Source organism: Garra rufa, chromosome 7, assembly GCF_049309525.1.
Source record: "Garra rufa chromosome 7, GarRuf1.0, whole genome shotgun sequence".
NCBI classification, from domain to species: domain Eukaryota; kingdom Metazoa; phylum Chordata; class Actinopteri; order Cypriniformes; family Cyprinidae; genus Garra; species Garra rufa.
In genome coordinates this window covers 31,809,503-31,826,954 of record NC_133367.1, presented here as the reverse complement: position 1 = coordinate 31,826,954, position 17,452 = coordinate 31,809,503, and the positions used below count along the sequence as shown (strand labels likewise).

Genomic DNA, 17,452 nt, shown 5'->3' with positions numbered 1-17,452 from the left:
TGTTTTTGATTTATTTGTATCTTATTTATTCATGTATTTATTTATTCATTCATTTTCATCTAATTTTTATCTTTTATATATATTTATTTTAATTTCAGTTGTATCTTTTTTATTTATTTATTCATTTTCATCTCATTTTTGTTTCATATTCATCTTATTTTTATTTTTATTTTATTTATTTATTTATTATTTATTTATTTATTGTTATTTTAATTTAATAAGTCTTCATTCATGCAGTAATTTTCATCAAATTTTTATCTTTTAAATGTATTCATTTTAATTTCAGTTGTATCTTTTTTTTATCCAGGCATTTATTTTTGTCAGATTTGTTTCATATTTATTTAATATTTATTTATTTCATTTTATTATTATTTATTTTTATTTATTTTATTTGTATCTTATTTATTCATTCATGTATTTATTTATTTTTATTTCATTTGTATCTTCATTCATGCATTCATTTTTATCTAATTTTTATCTTTTATATATATTTTCAGGCATTCATTTTCTTCTCATTTTTGTTTCATATTTATCTTGTTTATTTTATTTTTATTTTTGTTTAATTTGTATCTTCATTCATGCATTCATTTTCATCTCAATTTTATGTTTTTTATATATATATATATATATATATATATATATATATATATACTTTTTTTTTCAGTTGTATTATTTTAATTAATTCAGGCGTTAATTTTCTTCTCATTTTTGTTTCATATTTATCTTATTGTTTGTTTATTTTATTTATTTTAATATTTTTACTTTTTTACTTAGTGATTAATTTATGTAGTTATTTATTTATTTTTATTTTTATTTTTGTTTAATTTGTATCTTCATTCATGCATTCAATTTCATCTCATTTTTTTTTATATTTACTCAGGTATTCATTTTCTTATTTTAGTTACATATCTTTTTTTCATGTTTTTTAATTTTTTTGTATCTTATTTATTAATTCATGTATTTTTATTTATTTATTTATTTATTTTTATTTTTTTTTGTTTAATTTGTATCTTCATTCCTGTGTTTATTTTCATCTCATTTTTATCTTATCTTATAAATTATATATTTATTTATTTATTTATTTATTCATTTATTCATTCATTCATTCATTCATTCATTCATTATTTTCATCTAATTTTTGTTTCATATTTAGTTTTTTTTCATTCATTCATTCATTCATTCTTTTTAATTTCATTTATATTTTAATTATTTATTTGTATCTTATTCATTCATTCATTTTCATTTCATTTGTTTTGTTTTTTATTCATTGTTATCTTATTTTTATCTTTTGCATTTATGTCTTCATTCATTTTCATTCCATTGTAATCTTTTTAAATTTTAATTTTAATTTAATTTTTTACCAAATATTATCTGAACAATACATCTGCAAGATAACCAAAATTGATCAAGATGTTCAACTGATTAAATTTATTAATTATTTTTCAATCAGATATCATGCCAAAATACACCATAGTTGGATACAGAACCGTTGACATCATGACAATAAAAAATGAGAAACCTATAATAATTATTATTATTATTGTTACTGTCCTAACTATGCATTTGAATTTTTACTTTTAAAAAACAGGCAATATCTTCTTTCTGACTCCTCCTTTCTACAACTTCACCCTTAATTAGTCTCCAATTAAATTGTTATTTTTGTCTTCAGTATTTCAAAATGAACTGATATGGTTTGAGTTCTTGTCTCCCAGGTGCTCTTTGCGTCCGACAGCAGCGCAGAGACTTGTGCGTTTCACGCGTTGTCAGTTTCCTTGGTTCCTCTGTTTTCATCTTCTGCCGCTGCTCCGTGTGAGATTGGGCGTCACAGTGTTCTCACATGTACCTGGCCTTTGAGATATCAAAGGTTGACTGCCATCTGTCCTAGCAGGCTAACACAGACGCGTGAGACGGCGACTTTCTCACTCAGGTGAAGCCGCTTGGCTCCGAGCAGCTTTATCTGTCACACACAGAGGTAGAGCGTGTTGAAAGGAGCACTCAAGGAAACAGTTCAGCACAATGAATTGCCTTTATCTTATAGATAAATAGGCATTTGACCACCAGAGAAACTGAGAAAGGCCCCTTCATACACAGTATTTAGATTATTGGTGAGTCAACATGAAGTCTTTTGAAATGTTATCTTTAACCCGCCTATTTTCGAATACTTTTGTTTCAGCGCACGTTTCAATGTGCAGCTGCAGTTTCTTTAAAAGCTGCTTGTAGTTTTGAATAAGGAAAATCCGTTAGTTTGAATTGCAATTGTTTATGCAAATTTAGTTTGAATCGGTTGAACTTGCAAATGATACTGTATCGCGTTGATAAGAACAGATATAACTTAGCACTACTGCCTAGTGGCATTCAAATCTGAATTAAGTGATTCAGTGCAAGTTGTTTTCAAACTTCCTTTAATTCTGTGAATTGTTAGTCCATTAGACTAATGATCTGTGCTCTCAGATTACACTGCAAAAATAACTTTTCGTATTTGATTTGATTTAATTAATTATCCTATTCATTTTCATCTCATTTTTATCTTTTGTATCTATTTTCTCATTTTGCTTTCATTTGTGTGTGTTTTTTTTTTTTCATTTATTCAGGCATTTATTTATTTATTTACTTATCCTATTATTTTCATCTTATTTTTATTTTTTGTATTTATTTATAATTTTTTTTAATTATTTTATTCAGGAATTAATTTTGTCTAATTTTTGCACTTCATATTTTTTAATTCATTTATTCATTCATTTTAATTATTCATTTGTGAATTCTTTCATCTGTTTTCATTTCAGTCGTATCTTTATTCATTTATTGTCATTTCTTTAATATTTTTATTTATTTATATATGTATCTATCTATCCTATACATTATTGGCTATTTATTATCTTTTGTTTTTATGTATTGTTTTAGTTTCTCTGTTTAATTAATTTTACTTTTAATTGGTATCTTTTAAATTTATTCAGCCTTATTTTTTTGTTCTGATTTTTAAAGTAATGATTTTATAAATTAATTCATTTTATTTGTTTATCTATTTATCTGTTTATTCTTTTTTTCATTTCATTTGTATCTTTAATTTTTCATCTCATTTATTATCTTATGTATTTATTTATCCTAATAATTTTCATCTCATTTTGTCTAATTTTTATGTTGTATTCATTTATTCATTGTATTTTTTATTTATTGCTATTTGTTTTTTTTTATTCTCTATTTATTTAATTTAATTTTAATTTGTATCTTTTTCATTTATTAAGGCATTTATTTTTGTCTCATTTTTATGTTTCGTTTTTTATTATTAATTAATTAATTTATTTTAATTATTTATTCATCTGTTTTCATTTAATTTGTATTTTTATTCATTTTTATTTTAATTTCTTTATTCTTTATTTCTTTATTTAGTTAATGATCATATTTATTTTCATCTTCATTTAATTTTTGTATTTATTTATTAATTTTAATCGTATTTATTATTTATTCAGGCATTCATTTTCATCTGAAATTGTTTCGGATGTTTATTTTTTAATTAATTAATTAGTTTGTTCATGTTAATTATTTATTTATTTATTTTCATTTCATTTGTATCTTCATTCATTCTTTTTCATTTACATTTGATCTTTTATATCTTTTTATTTATTCACTGTATTTGCATCTTATTTATTAATTTATTTTCATTTCATTTGTATACATTTTTTATTTTAATTCTTTTTCATGTAGTTTTTGTTTTATATTTAGTTTTCACTCATTCATTAATTAAAATTTAATTTATATCTTTTAATGATTTATTTGCATTTTATTCTTTCTTGCATTCATGCATTTATTCATTTTCATCTAATTTTTATATTTTATATTCACTAATTCAAATAAATTAAATTTGTTTATTTTTCATTCATTAATTCATTTTCATCTCATTTTTATCTATTAATTATTGTCCATTAAATTTCATCCATTCATTCATTTCATTCTTATTGTATCTTTTATATTTATTTAAAACTTAATTTGTACCAAATAATATTACCTGAACAATACATCTACATGAGAACCAAAATTGTGTGCGATATCACGACTGAATGAAGTTTACATTTCTTGCCTCATTGGCAAATTACTGAAGCATAACTCTAACAAAAATCTAACAGAATTTAGTAAAGCAAAACTCCTGCCAAGCGTCGGGAATCACAGACTCCCCTCACGCTGACCCCTCCAAGTGTAGAATTTGTACACACTGTGCGTGTTTGCTAAAGGAAGTCCAGAAATCTTTCAACTTCCTTCCAAAGTGCTTGAAGAAATCCTTCACGTCCTCCACACCCTTAAATGATTTGTTAGAAACAGAGCGATGACCAAAAATGCACCGGCTCCTCCTGTACTTTTTCACAGATGTGGGGCTTAAATCTCTTCAGTCTATTAAAATATCATTCATGAAAGAGACTTGATAAAAAGTGCACAACTTGGCCGTTTTGTTTCATTTTTTGCTCTCTCTCTCCATCTCTCTCAGGTCCAGACATGAAGAAGACAGCGTCTTGTCTGTGGCATCTCACAATGAGAAGAGCTTTCAGCGTGTCGTGAGGTAATTACTCTCCTTGAGGGAGGGCGAAAGCTGTTTATTGTAATTATGTCAGAGAAATGAAAAAGCATGCTTGTGAGATGCTCAAACATTGTCTCAACATATTTTAGGGGAAAATGTGTCTACATAATACCCCAACATCACATTCCCAGCCAGCTATCACATTCACTTGTGTTTAGACCGTCAGGATAATGATGTGCTAACGCTTGTGAAACCGTATCATAATGTGTGTGTGTAGCCCGTGGCCCCATACACTCGACGGTGAGCGCTCCATCCACACAATAGAAAAATATCCTGCTTCTCTCCATAACAACAGCCCTGCTGAAGTGGCGGGATTAGAACATGCCTGCCCCGGCCAGGGGTTGCCATGGGAAAGAGCCTCCCGAATTCTGGATCTGTTTTCCATTTACTCCGCCGGTCGGGGATCGAGGTTTTATGTGCTTACACTATCAATGTTTGGCCCATTAATTCACATCTGCAATTATAATGTCCAATTAGAGGCCAGGTTGGCTCGCCTTTGTGTTACCAAGTCAGAGGGGGTTGGAAAATAGTGTAATTTTGGACTGAAAAGGGCCATTGGTTTGTATCGCGATTATTTTATGCCCACAGGCTAACGGGGTAATAGAGAGTAGGTGATAGGTGGTAGAGAGTACTAAAAGAAATGGAGGAGGGAGTCACAACAGGAACACAGGTATTGAGGGTCTAGAAACGCTACATGAATGTAATGTTTGGCAGAGAAATAGCAGCGCTAACAAAAAATAACCATGGTTTCCCTGCTGAAAAAACCCCCCAGCTAAAACCAATTTTAGCTGGTAGTTTCCCAGCCTGACCAGCTAAGACCAGCCTGGCCAGCCTGGCTATGCTGGGAAAGTGGCCAAAAACCCTCTAAAACCAGCCTGCTGACCAGCTATGACCAGCTAAAACCAGGCTGGTTGACCAACTAAAACCAGCCAACCAACCTAGGCTGGTTTTAGCTGTCTTTTTCAGCAGGTTTTAAAACAACAGCAACTACAACAATTAACTATGGTTTTACTTTAGAAACCAAGGTCTAACTTTGGTTTTTGTAGTAAAAATACAGTAACTACAAAATGTAACCATGGTTTACCTATGATTTTTCTAGAAAAACAGTATTAACTACAAAAATGACCATGGTTTAACTACAGTAATCATGGTCTAACTATGGTTTTTGTAGTAAAACAAAACTACAGTAACTAAAAAATAACCATGGTTTTGAGTACAGTAATCATGGTCTAACTATGGTTTTACTAGAGTAATCATGGCCTAACTGTGGTTTTTGTAGTTAAAACTACAATAACTACAAAAATAACCATGGTTTTACTACAGTAAGCATGCTCTAACTATAGTTTTACTACAGTAAGCATGGTATAACTATAGTTTTACTACAGTAAGCATGGTCTAACTATGGTGTTTGTAGTAAAAAACTACAATAACTACAAAAATAATCATGGTTTTGACTACAGTAATCATGGTCTAACTATGGTTTTACTACAGTATTCATGGTCTAACTATGGTTTTACTACAGTAAGCATGGTCTAACTATAGTTTTACTACAGTAAGCATGGTCTAACTATGGTTTTACTACAGTATTCATGGTCTAACTATAGTTTTACTACAGTAAGCATGGTCTAACTATAGTTTTACTACAGTAATCATGGTCTAACTATGGTTTTACTACAGTAAGCATGGTCTAACTATAGTTTTACTACAGTAAGCATGGTCTAACTATGGTTTTACTACAGTATTCATGGTCTAACTATAGTTTTACTACAGTAAGCATGGTCTAACTATAGTTTTACTACAGTAATCATGGTCTAACTATGGTTTTACTACAGTAAGCATGGTCTAACTATAGTTTTACTACAGTAATCATGGTCTAACTATGGTTTTACTACAGTATTCATGGTCTAACTATAGTTTTACTACAGTAAGCATGGTCTAACTATAGTTTTACTACAGTAATCATGGTCTAACTATGGTTTTACTACAGTAATCATGGTCTAACTATGGTTTTACTACAGTAAGCATGGTCTAACTATAGTTTTACTACAGTAAGCATGGTCTAACTGTAGTTTTACTACAGTAAGCATGGTCTAACTACGGTGTTTGTAGTAAAAAACTACAATAACTACAAAAATAACCAAGGTTTTACTACAGTAATCATGGCCTAACTATGGTTTTTGTAGTAAAAAACTACAATAACTACAAAAATTACCAAGGTTTTACTCCAGTAATCATGGCCTAACTATGGTTTTTGTAGCTAAAACTACAATAACTACAAAATAGCCAAGGTTTAACTACAGTAATCATGGTCTAACTGATTTTTTGTAGTAAAAAACTACAATAACTACAAAAATAACCATGGTTTTACTACAGTAATCCTGGTCTAACTATGTTTTTGTAATAAAAACACAGAAATTACAAAATAACCATGGTTTTACTACAATAACCATGGTCTAACTATGATTTTTCTAGAAAAACAATAAAAACTACAAAAAGTAAAAAGTACAGTAACCATGGTTTAACTAATTTTTGTTGTTGTTTTGGGGGTTTTATTTTGTAGTAAAACCATAATAACCACAAAATAGAAAAATAATATTTACTACAAAAATCACCATGGTTTTTGTAGTAAAAACACAGTAACTACAAAATAACCAGGATTCTGCTACAGTAACCATGGCCTAACTATGAGGGTTAGGGTTATAAATTTACTAACTGTGGTCTAAATATGATTTTTTTTTTTTTTAAATAGTACTACCTACAAAATAACCATAGTTTTACTACATTAACCATGGTTTAACATTTTTTCGTAGTAAAACCATACTAACTACAAAATGACCAGGATTTTACTACAGTAACTATGGTCTAACTATGATTTTTCCAGAAAAAACAGTAATAACTACAAAAATGTAGTAAAATCATAGTAACTATAAAATAACCATGGTTGTACTACAATAATCATGGTCTAACAATTGTTTTACTACAGTAACTGCAGGAATACCATAGTAAAACATAATAGCTATGGCTATAGTCATGGTCTAGCTGTGTTTTTTTTTTTAAATAGAAACTATAGTAACTGCAAAAATAACCATGGTTTTACTTTTGTAGAAAAACCATAGTAACTACAGAAATATCATGATTTTATTACAGTAATCATGGTCCAACTATGGTTTTTGTAGAGCTATATTGACTACATAAATAACTACGATTTTACAACAGCATTTACTGTTTAAACAGTGGTTTTATTGCAGCATCTATAGCTTAAATATAGTTTGTAGTAAAACCATGGTAAATACGAAATGAACCAATGTTTTACTATAACAGTGACTTATTTATATTGTGGAAGCAGTTGGACTTTATTTCATAAATATTTTGTTTCCAAAATTAAATAATTGCCTTTTATAGTCACAGCAAATTATCATTAGCCCCATTATTAAACTTTGCATCACCAGAAATAGTCAAATGTTATGTCCTACATCTTAAGATATACAATGGAGTCCAAAGGTAGAACATTACATTGAAAATCTATTTGTTATTTCTTCAGTTAAACCTAGGATTTATTGAAGCCTAGAAGTTTACTGACATGTGCTCTCTCCACAGTACCTACTGTATGAATAAAAATAGCCAAAAAGCACAAGTGTGTATATTATCTCTCATCTGAGATGTTACGATCGCAGCGGTAGGGGCTGTCAAGCTGCGCGGTGCGTGCCTCTGTGGAAACCCTCGGCAAATGGATGTTCTCATTCAGCGCCCAGCAATAAATAATCCAGAAAAATGATGGTGTCTACAGCGGAGGAGGTGGGAGACTAACGAGCCCGCTGTTACTCATACTGTCATTAGCTTCCTGCTCTCTAAGCCCCTCCCATTTAACTCACTTGAGGGACATTTAAATGCGAGTAACACCGAACACGCATCTAGCTAGTTTAGCCACTAATGTTGTGTTTGTAATCTTAGCTCTGTAGAGAAACACTCAGGGTTGCTGGCACAGGTAGAAGACCTGTTAAAGGCAGCGGTGGACTTAATGTTTAAACAGAACAAAACTTGCATTGGACTGTTAGCATAGAAATGGTATAGCTGCTAATCTTCAAGGAAACATGTTTAGCCAAGTATGATTTCTGTTCTTTGTTCTTAGTATGTTTTTTGACATGATTACTTCTTTTTAAGATATAAAATTACCTTTTAGATAACTTGCAACAAGACATTTGTCTGTTACAATTAAAAGTGGCTTTAGAGTATAGCTTTCATTGCTTTATCATGCCAAAAAAGTAGTTTTAAACATAACAGCACATTTCTACAGTACAGCAGCCATATTGGATAGCCAAAAATAGCATGACTGCTAATCTTCACAAGTACATGTTTGTTCCAGTATGATTTTTGTCCACCAATTTGTATGTATTTTACAAGGTGGCTAATTCGTATAACCTCAATCGTGCGATTTTGTACAATTTGTCTAGACCCCAATGATGGATAGGTTTTGGGACTGGGTTAGGGGTAGATCATTCGTACAAATTCATACTAATTGCTCGTAAAATACATAAGATTTAGCAAAAATTTGTCACCTTTTAAAATTTGTATGATTTGCCATGAGATCGGGTTGTTCGTTGTTGTTGTTGTTGTTGTTGTTTTTTTCACATGACTACTTCTTTTTCAGATAGCTAACAACAAGCAATTCGGATAGGTTTAGAGTAGGTTCTTACAAACTCATGCCAATTGAGGAACTTGTAAAATACGTACAATTTAGCAAAAATAGTACAAATTTATAAGTGAGGTCATACAAATTCATATGAATTAGTCACCTCGTAAAATATGTATGAATTGCTATGAGATCCAGTTGTTTTAGTTCTGTTTTCTTTACAATCTTTGTGTTTTTCGCATGACTACTTATTTTTGTGATTTATGGTAGCTGTTGTACAAAATCGTATGAGTGAGCTCTTACTAATATGTATGATTTGTCTAGACCCCAACGATGAGTAGGTTTAGGGGGGCGGGTTAGAGGTAGGTCATTTGTACAAATGCATTCGAATTGGAGAACGGTAAAATATGAACGATTCAGCAAAATGATTGTACAAATTCATACGATGTCATACGAATTCGTACAAATTAGCTACCTTGTAAAATATGTACGAATAGCCATGAGATCTGGTTGTTTTTGTTATGGTTTTATTCACATTCTTTGTATGTTTTTTTTCTTCGCATGACTACTTATTTTTTAATAATTTACACTAGCTATAATACAAAATCGTATGAGTGAGGTCGTACGAATTTATACGATTTGAGGAACTTGAGTAAAGATGGTACTAATTCGTAAGAGTGACGTCGTATGAGTGAGGTTGTACAAATTCATATGAATTACCCACTTTGTAAAATATGTACAAATTGGCATGAGATCCAGTTGTTTTAGTTCTGGTTTTCTTTACATTCTTTGTGTTTTTTCACATGACTACTTCTTTTTTATGATTTATGGTAGCTATTGTACAAAATCGTACAAAGTGATCTCGTACTTATTTGTATGATTTGTCTAGACCCCAGTGACTGGTAGGTTTAGGGGTGGGGTTAGATAATTTGTACAAAATCATGCGAATTGAAGAACTTGTAAAATACATACGATTTAGCAAAAATAGTACTAATTTGTAAGAGTAATGTCGTACGAGTGAGTTCGTACAAATTCAAATAAATTAGCCACCTCGTAATATATGTGCACTGTAAAAAAAAATTCACCAGATTCAACTTAAAAACCTAAGTTCAGCAGTTGCCTTAAGTTTTTAAGTTAAATCAGCTTAAAACTACAAGTTATTTTAACATATTACAATAAAAATTAGTTGATATAACGTGTGAGTTTAAATGACTTAAGTTGATTTAACTTCAAATCTTAAGGCAGCTGCTAAACTTAAGTTTTTAAGTTGAAATTGGTGAAAACTTTTTACAGTGTGTGAATTGCCATGAGATCCAGTTGTCTTTGTTATGGTTTTGTTTACATTCTTTGTGTGTTTTTTTTTTGTGCATGACTACTTATTTTTATGATTTACGGTAGTTATTATACAAACACGTACAAGTGAGGTCCTACGAGAGAGGTTGTACAATTTTGTACGATTTGCCTAGACCCCAGTGTTGGGTAGGTTTAGGGGCAGGGTTAGGTCATTCGTAGAAAATTATGCGAACTTGTAAAATACATACGATTTAGCAAAAATAGTATGAATTCATAAGAGTGAGGTTGTTCAGATTCATATGAATTAGCCACCTCGTAAAATATGTACGAATTGCCATGAGATCCAGTTGTTTCAGTTCTGGTTTTCTTTACATTCTTTATGTTTTTTCGCATGACTACTTATTTTTATGATTTATGGTAGCTATTGTACAAAGTGAGGTCTTATGAATTCGTACAATTTGTCTAGACCCTTAGTAACGGTTAGGTTTAGGGGTAGGTCATTCGTACAAATTCATACAAATTGGGAAACTTGTAAAATAAGTCTGATTTAGTCAAAATTGTGATTTTGATTATGATTATGGCAGCTTTAAATTAACAGAAGATTTTAAGATAGTCTATTTTGAAGTGATAAAAGCTAATTTAGCATAACAACAGGGCTTTGAGTCGTACAGTACAGCTGCTGTATTGGACTGTTAGCATAGAATCAGCAAAGCTGCTAATTTTTAAGAGAATATGTTGGATCCAGTATGATTCCTTCTATGCGTTTCTTCACGTAATGTGAGATGTACTATTTCTTTTTAATATGTACAATAACTTTTTAGTTTTAGGATAAGGAATTTTGTCTGTCTCAATTAAAGTTTTCTTAGTTATTACATCAAAAACACAGTTGTAACGTAACAATAGGACTTTCATTCCTATAGTAAAGTTGCCACATTGGGCTGTTAGCATAGAAATATCATGGTTGCTAATCTTCAAGAAAATATGTTGGATCCGATATGATTTTCATTACGGTCTTCGTCCATTTCTTTTCACCACTTTTACATTTTAGACTTAATTTAACCAGCAATAACCTGTCTCAATTACCTAACTTTTCAGAAGATAGCTTTTATCGCTTGCTGCTTTATCACATAATTTCTTAACAAATTACCAAGAAGACTTTTAAAAATGACTTCTTGTATTTTCTCTGTCTTCTGTTGCACACATGCATTGCGAGATGGTGTTTATGCGAGCAACCGCAGTTAAAATCTGTCATGAATTGTGTGAAACGGACAAAAAATATCATGATTTCAGATGGAATGATATTCAAGGTTATTGAGAAGCAATTACCATGCTAATATATATCCACTGTGTTTTTTTGTATGAAAACTTCACAAGTCTTTTGACAGGCCTGCGGGCTTCCTATCGGTCAATAAGCTTCAGTTGGACCATTCACCCAAACACACGCATGTTTTTTGCTCCTCAAGGGTTTTAAATGCTGCATGGCTGGTGTACATCAGCACAGATATTTTTTGTTTGCCTGATATGTGAGGAAGCCATGTTTTTTCGGTATCACCAAAGCGTGCAATTAGAAGCGGTGGCATATGTGTGTGTGCGATGTCCTCCTCCTTCGTCCTGATAGAAGCCTCTTGTGTGAAGATCTTACAGACCCAATTACTGTAATCACGATGATCAAAGAGAGGGTGTTGAAGAGAAGAGAGCAGCAGTCAAGTCAAAGTGTGTCAAAGAGTGTGTGTGTGTGTGGGTATCATTTGCGTGGGGGTAGGGGTGCGGCTAGCTGTTCGATTCACATCCATCATCTGTTTTAATGTACAGATTCGTTTTCAACACTCTCAATCTTTCTTTTTGTGTGTGTGCATGTATGTGTGTGTGTCTTTGCAGTTTCCAAGGTTGGTTCAGGAGATATACTGGATGAGGTGGAAGGCCAAATCCCTCTGGCGACTGACCTTGTCAAGCACCACAGTAAAGGTGAGCGTCGATGTTCAAATGGCAAAGGGCACATCTGCAGATATAGCTGATAATTTGTCTTCTGGCTGAAAGGGAATGTTCTTCCAAATATTATAATTCTGTCATCATTTACTCACCCTCAAGATGTTCCAAATCTGTATGAGATTCTTTCTTCTGTTGAACACAAATGAAGATATTTCAAAGAATGTTGGTAACCAAACAGCTTCCAGTCACCACTGACTTCCATAATATGGAAAAAATGGAAATCTATGGATAGCTATCAATAGCTACTACACTGTAAAAAGTTTTCACCAGTTTCAACTTAAAAACTTACGTTTAGCAGCTGCTTTAAATTAAGTTAAATCAACTTAAAACTGCAAGTCATTTCAACTCACGACAATAAAATGAGTTAAAAGGACTTGTACTATGAAGTTGATTTAACTTAAAATTTGAAGGCAGCCGATGAACTTAAGCTTTTAAGTTGAAACTGGTGAAAACTTTTTACAGTGTAGTACAACTGTAAAAAGTTTACACCAGATTCAACTTAAAAACCTAAGTTCAGCAGCTGCCTCAAAATTTTAAGTTAAATCAGCTTAAAACTACAAGTCATTTTAACTTATTACAACAAAAATGAGTTGATTTAACTTGTGAGTTGAAATGACTTAAGTTGATTTAACTTAACATTTTAAGGCAGCTGCTAAACTTAAGTTTTTAAGTTGAAACTGGCGAAAACCTTTTACAGTGTATGAAAGCCAGTTTCCGTCACTGAATAAAACATAAACAAGGTAATTGCGACTTTTTATCTCACACTTCAGTTGCTCAATTGCTAGATATAAAGTCAGATTTGCGGGATATAAACTAGCAAATTTTGACTTTTTTTTTTCTCGCAATTCCAACTTTTTATCTCACAATTTCTCAGAATTGTAAGATATAAACTTAAAATTGTGAGTTATAAAGTCTAAGGAGAAAAAAGACTGATGTGTTCACAGAACTGCGAGAAATTCTGACTTTATAACTCGCAATTGCGAGTTTATATCACTCAATTATGAGTTTATTTCACGCAATTTCGACTTTATTTCTCAGAATTGCGAGTTTATATCTTGCAATTCTGAGAAACAAAGTCAGAATTGTGAGATAACTCGCAATAACATTTTTTAATTTTTTTTAATCAGTGGCAGAAACTGGCTTCCATATACTAGCAACTGTTTGGTTACCAACAAATTAATACAGGTTTGGAATGATATAAGAATTTTCATTTTTGGGTGAACTGTTCCTTTAAAGGTGCACTCAGTATTTTCCCCTTTAAACAAACTGAAAATAGTACTAAACAAATAGTACTAGTGATTTTAAAAGAGATATTAGTTTAAAAATGATATCAGTTGGCCAATAAAAACTGTTTTATCGTATACTGAGTGGGTCGCCTCATGGAGGCGGCCATTTTAAGACATTTTCCTGCTGAAAACTACTTATTTTAGCCATCCGATTATTGCAAACGTTCGTTTGCTGAATAGATTAATCATGGTGAACCACAAAAATGAGCATTTCTTAAATGTTATTAGTAACTAAATGCTTTAAGTTATTCATGATACATCAACACCACTAGATGTCAGTATGTTAGAAATTTCAACCAGCACAATACCAGTGCACTTTTGAAGTATTTGGTTTTTCCTCATCTTTTGAATAGATTTTCAAGATTCTAGTTCTTATAGTGGATCCTTTTCAGTATTTATTGAATAATAAATGACACAATTCATATGACTATGCTATGAATCTTTCATATAACATCTGCTCTCTTTTGTGTTTTCCTTTTCTTGCTTTCTCTCTCTGTCTGTTACTGCTTTCACATAAAACTTGTGGATAGTGAATCAAATCATTTTTGTTGGAAAGACTGTTTGATAAAAGCCATCACCAACATTGTTTTGTATTTTAATTGTATTTGTATATCAATTTAGCAACTTCTGTATTGTATTTTCAAGTGAAAAAGAATATCCATCTGGACGTAATGTAGGGCGGGGCTTGATTTAATAGAAAAGGAGTGATGAAACATTATTGGTTAATATGTTTGCCCCGCCCACATGGCCTTGCTTACATCATCAAAAAAGCTAATTGTTTCAGCGCTGCTACATATTAACTTGAGAACTTAAAAACTGTATACAATTTAGATTTAAAATGAAATCTAAATTGTAAAAAATAATTTCTTAAACATATTGTGTGCTAATAAATACGGCACTCACTGAGAAAGTAAATACAGTCAATTTTGATTTTATGTTGTGTTTAAAAGCCCGTAAAGATTTCCAAACAATCAAAAGGTCATATAAATTTGAGCGCAGTATTAATTTTTTAAGTAGGTGACCTGTGCTATGTCCTTCCAACATAGAGAGGTGGGATGCACCCGCCCGCTGCTTGCCTTGTCTCCACAGCGACCTCTGTGCAGACTGTCAAGTCGACTCACCATCAGGCCACCATTTGCCTCAGTGAACATTCAACGCTGTCGGTGAGTTTGAGCTAAATAGAAAAAAACCATCGACCGTTGATTGTACCCTGCGGCCGAGCCCTACCGAGCCTCGCGTCTCCCCACCCTTGGCAAAGACGAATTTTAGCATGGACTCCCGGAGACACGACGGTTTTGTCTTCCAACGCTACCGGCAGCCTTGGACGCCGCCTGAAAAGTTTGACTTTGAAAACTACAACAAAGGTCACAATCAACATTCATTGCTGTCGGTGGGTTGGACTGTTAAAGAAAGCTCACTGAACAATGAATGCAACTGTGTCCCAGATTTCCTTCTCGCAAAGTGGCATCTGAGATAAATATTAACTGACAGAGCTGGACGTACTCATTTGCTCATCTCGCCGAGTTTGTTTGTGGCTGTTCGTGGCAAAGACGCAAGTGGACTGAGAACACCATGTCAAAGGCCCCTTTAAGGCCAATGAATGTTTCCTTTGTATAATAAATAAAAACAAGACCTATCCAAACCCAGTCTAATCCTGTGAGTCTAAAACTTATTAACACGGAGATGTGGTGTAGTGTTTGGCGCATGTGTTCTGCTGTGGTACGTAAATGAACTATGCAGGTTCTTTTGCATATCTGCAATAATTTTATATAAATAGCTGCCTTTTATAAGTGTGGCAGTTGTGGTTATCAGAATAATTTTGTAAAAATACAGAAAAAATGTTAATGTAAATGTTTGTCTAAAACTGTAACATGATGAATCAAATAAAAAAAGTAAGCCGAGGTAAATACTAGGGCTGTCACTAACAATTATTTTGGTAATAAGAGTAATCTGTCGATTATTCTGACAATTAATCGAGTACTTGGGTATATATATATATATATATATATATATATATATATATAATTATTATTTTATTTTTTTGGTAGTAATAAAAATAGACCAAAGTGAACAATTGCCTTTAAAATGACTTAAAATACATAATAGCAATGAGGCAATAATAATTAATTCAAATACAGTATCAAAAGCAAATTTTTACTTAATCTTTAATATTTGGCCATTTTATGATAGAAAAGCTACACTTTTCTAAGCTAAACTTTCATTTTGAAATATTTGAAATATCATATTTTAAAGAAAATAGGTAGGTTTATAAATAATTTACCTTACAAATCTGATAAAATAGCGCACGTTGCATTTCCGGATGAGCGTTATAATTATACAAACTCACAACAACATTCAGAAATGAAGTTTGAGACAGTTTGTGTGGAGCAGCATTTACTGTGATCGGAGCCGTTCTGACATTCATTGTTTAATTGAATCATATAGCGTTTGTGAATTCTTAATAGCATTATGCTTTATTATGATTTTAAAATGGGTTTAATATGCGGAATGCACGATTTCCGGTATTTTGTCGATTAGGTCACAGGCAAAATGCAATCGAGGATTTTTTTTTTTTAAATTGAATAGTCAAATAGAATTGAGGAATCATTGCATCCCTAGTAAATATAGTGTTATACACAAATCAAAACACTATTATGGTTACACATGATACAAACAACATAAGTTGTAACATAAAACCCTAATATACTCATAATAAAAACTGTAAAAAAAAAAAACGCAATTATTTAAATGAAATACCATAACCTTTACTGTTTTTCACTGCAAATTATATTTTTAGTATCCAAAAATTGTATATTTAACAGTATTTTACTGTAAAATGTTTGATCTATTACAGATTATCATATTCACCTTAATCTTTAACAAGTAAGTATGGACAAGACTTCAGGTTCATTAGCCGCTAAAAGGAAATGAGAAGAATAACAACATGCAGTAAACAGTGACACTGTCTGGTGTGTTCATAATTAAGGTAATACATTAAAATAATATAGTAAGACACCAATTTGCAATATCAAGCAGCAAAACCAGCCGTTTTGTGCAGCCAAAATTAGCTGGATGCTATGAAACCGGAAGCCACACCCATAAAATTTAAAAAACGGCCGCGTCCGCTGTTACAGGAAGAATAAGCATCAACCAAATATTTTCTTTTACAGGTCGCTTTTATAGTGTGTTTGTACATATATAATAATTTACACTTTTATGTGATATAGTGTGTTAAATTAAGTTTCGTTATTTATATACTGACTACTATTTTTACACACTTGCCCAATATCCTGTAATAAATGCCTGAGGGAAACTGGAAATACGCGGTTAAGAGCTAAACAAACAAACAAAATGGTTTAAAATACACATCTTATTAAAGAGTTCTTGCACTTGACCAATAAATTCAATGCTTGTGAGATCGTTGCGTTTGAGCTGAACTAAACCGATCACGGTGAAATCAGAGGAGGATAGCGCGGGCCGTATCTTAATTAGAGGCTAACGGTTTTACTGTCCGTTTCTAGGCCAATCCAAGATTATGTCACATCGCTGGTAGTTTATGAAAAATTAATCCAAATTAAATTTGTCAAGAAGCTGAAGTGGCTTATCGTATCACTGTGGGTGAGAGCCCCACGGCACCTCGGTGACATTGCTGACAGAGACTGACTCCTCCGCTCGCCGTTGAGTTTT

At 31.7% G+C, this 17,452-nt stretch overlaps 1 long non-coding RNA gene across 1 annotated transcript in view; it reads left to right on the top strand.

The window, feature by feature from the left end:
- Positions 1-14,651, top strand: part of LOC141338299 (uncharacterized) — a 37,014-nt gene extending 22,363 nt beyond the window's left edge. The window contains exons 3-5 of the long non-coding RNA XR_012355817.1: positions 4,478-4,549; positions 12,369-12,455; positions 14,296-14,651. This is a non-coding gene — a long non-coding RNA (uncharacterized lncRNA). The remainder of the gene's footprint in view (positions 1-4,477; positions 4,550-12,368; positions 12,456-14,295) is intronic.
- Positions 14,652-17,452: the final 2,801 nt, after the last annotated feature.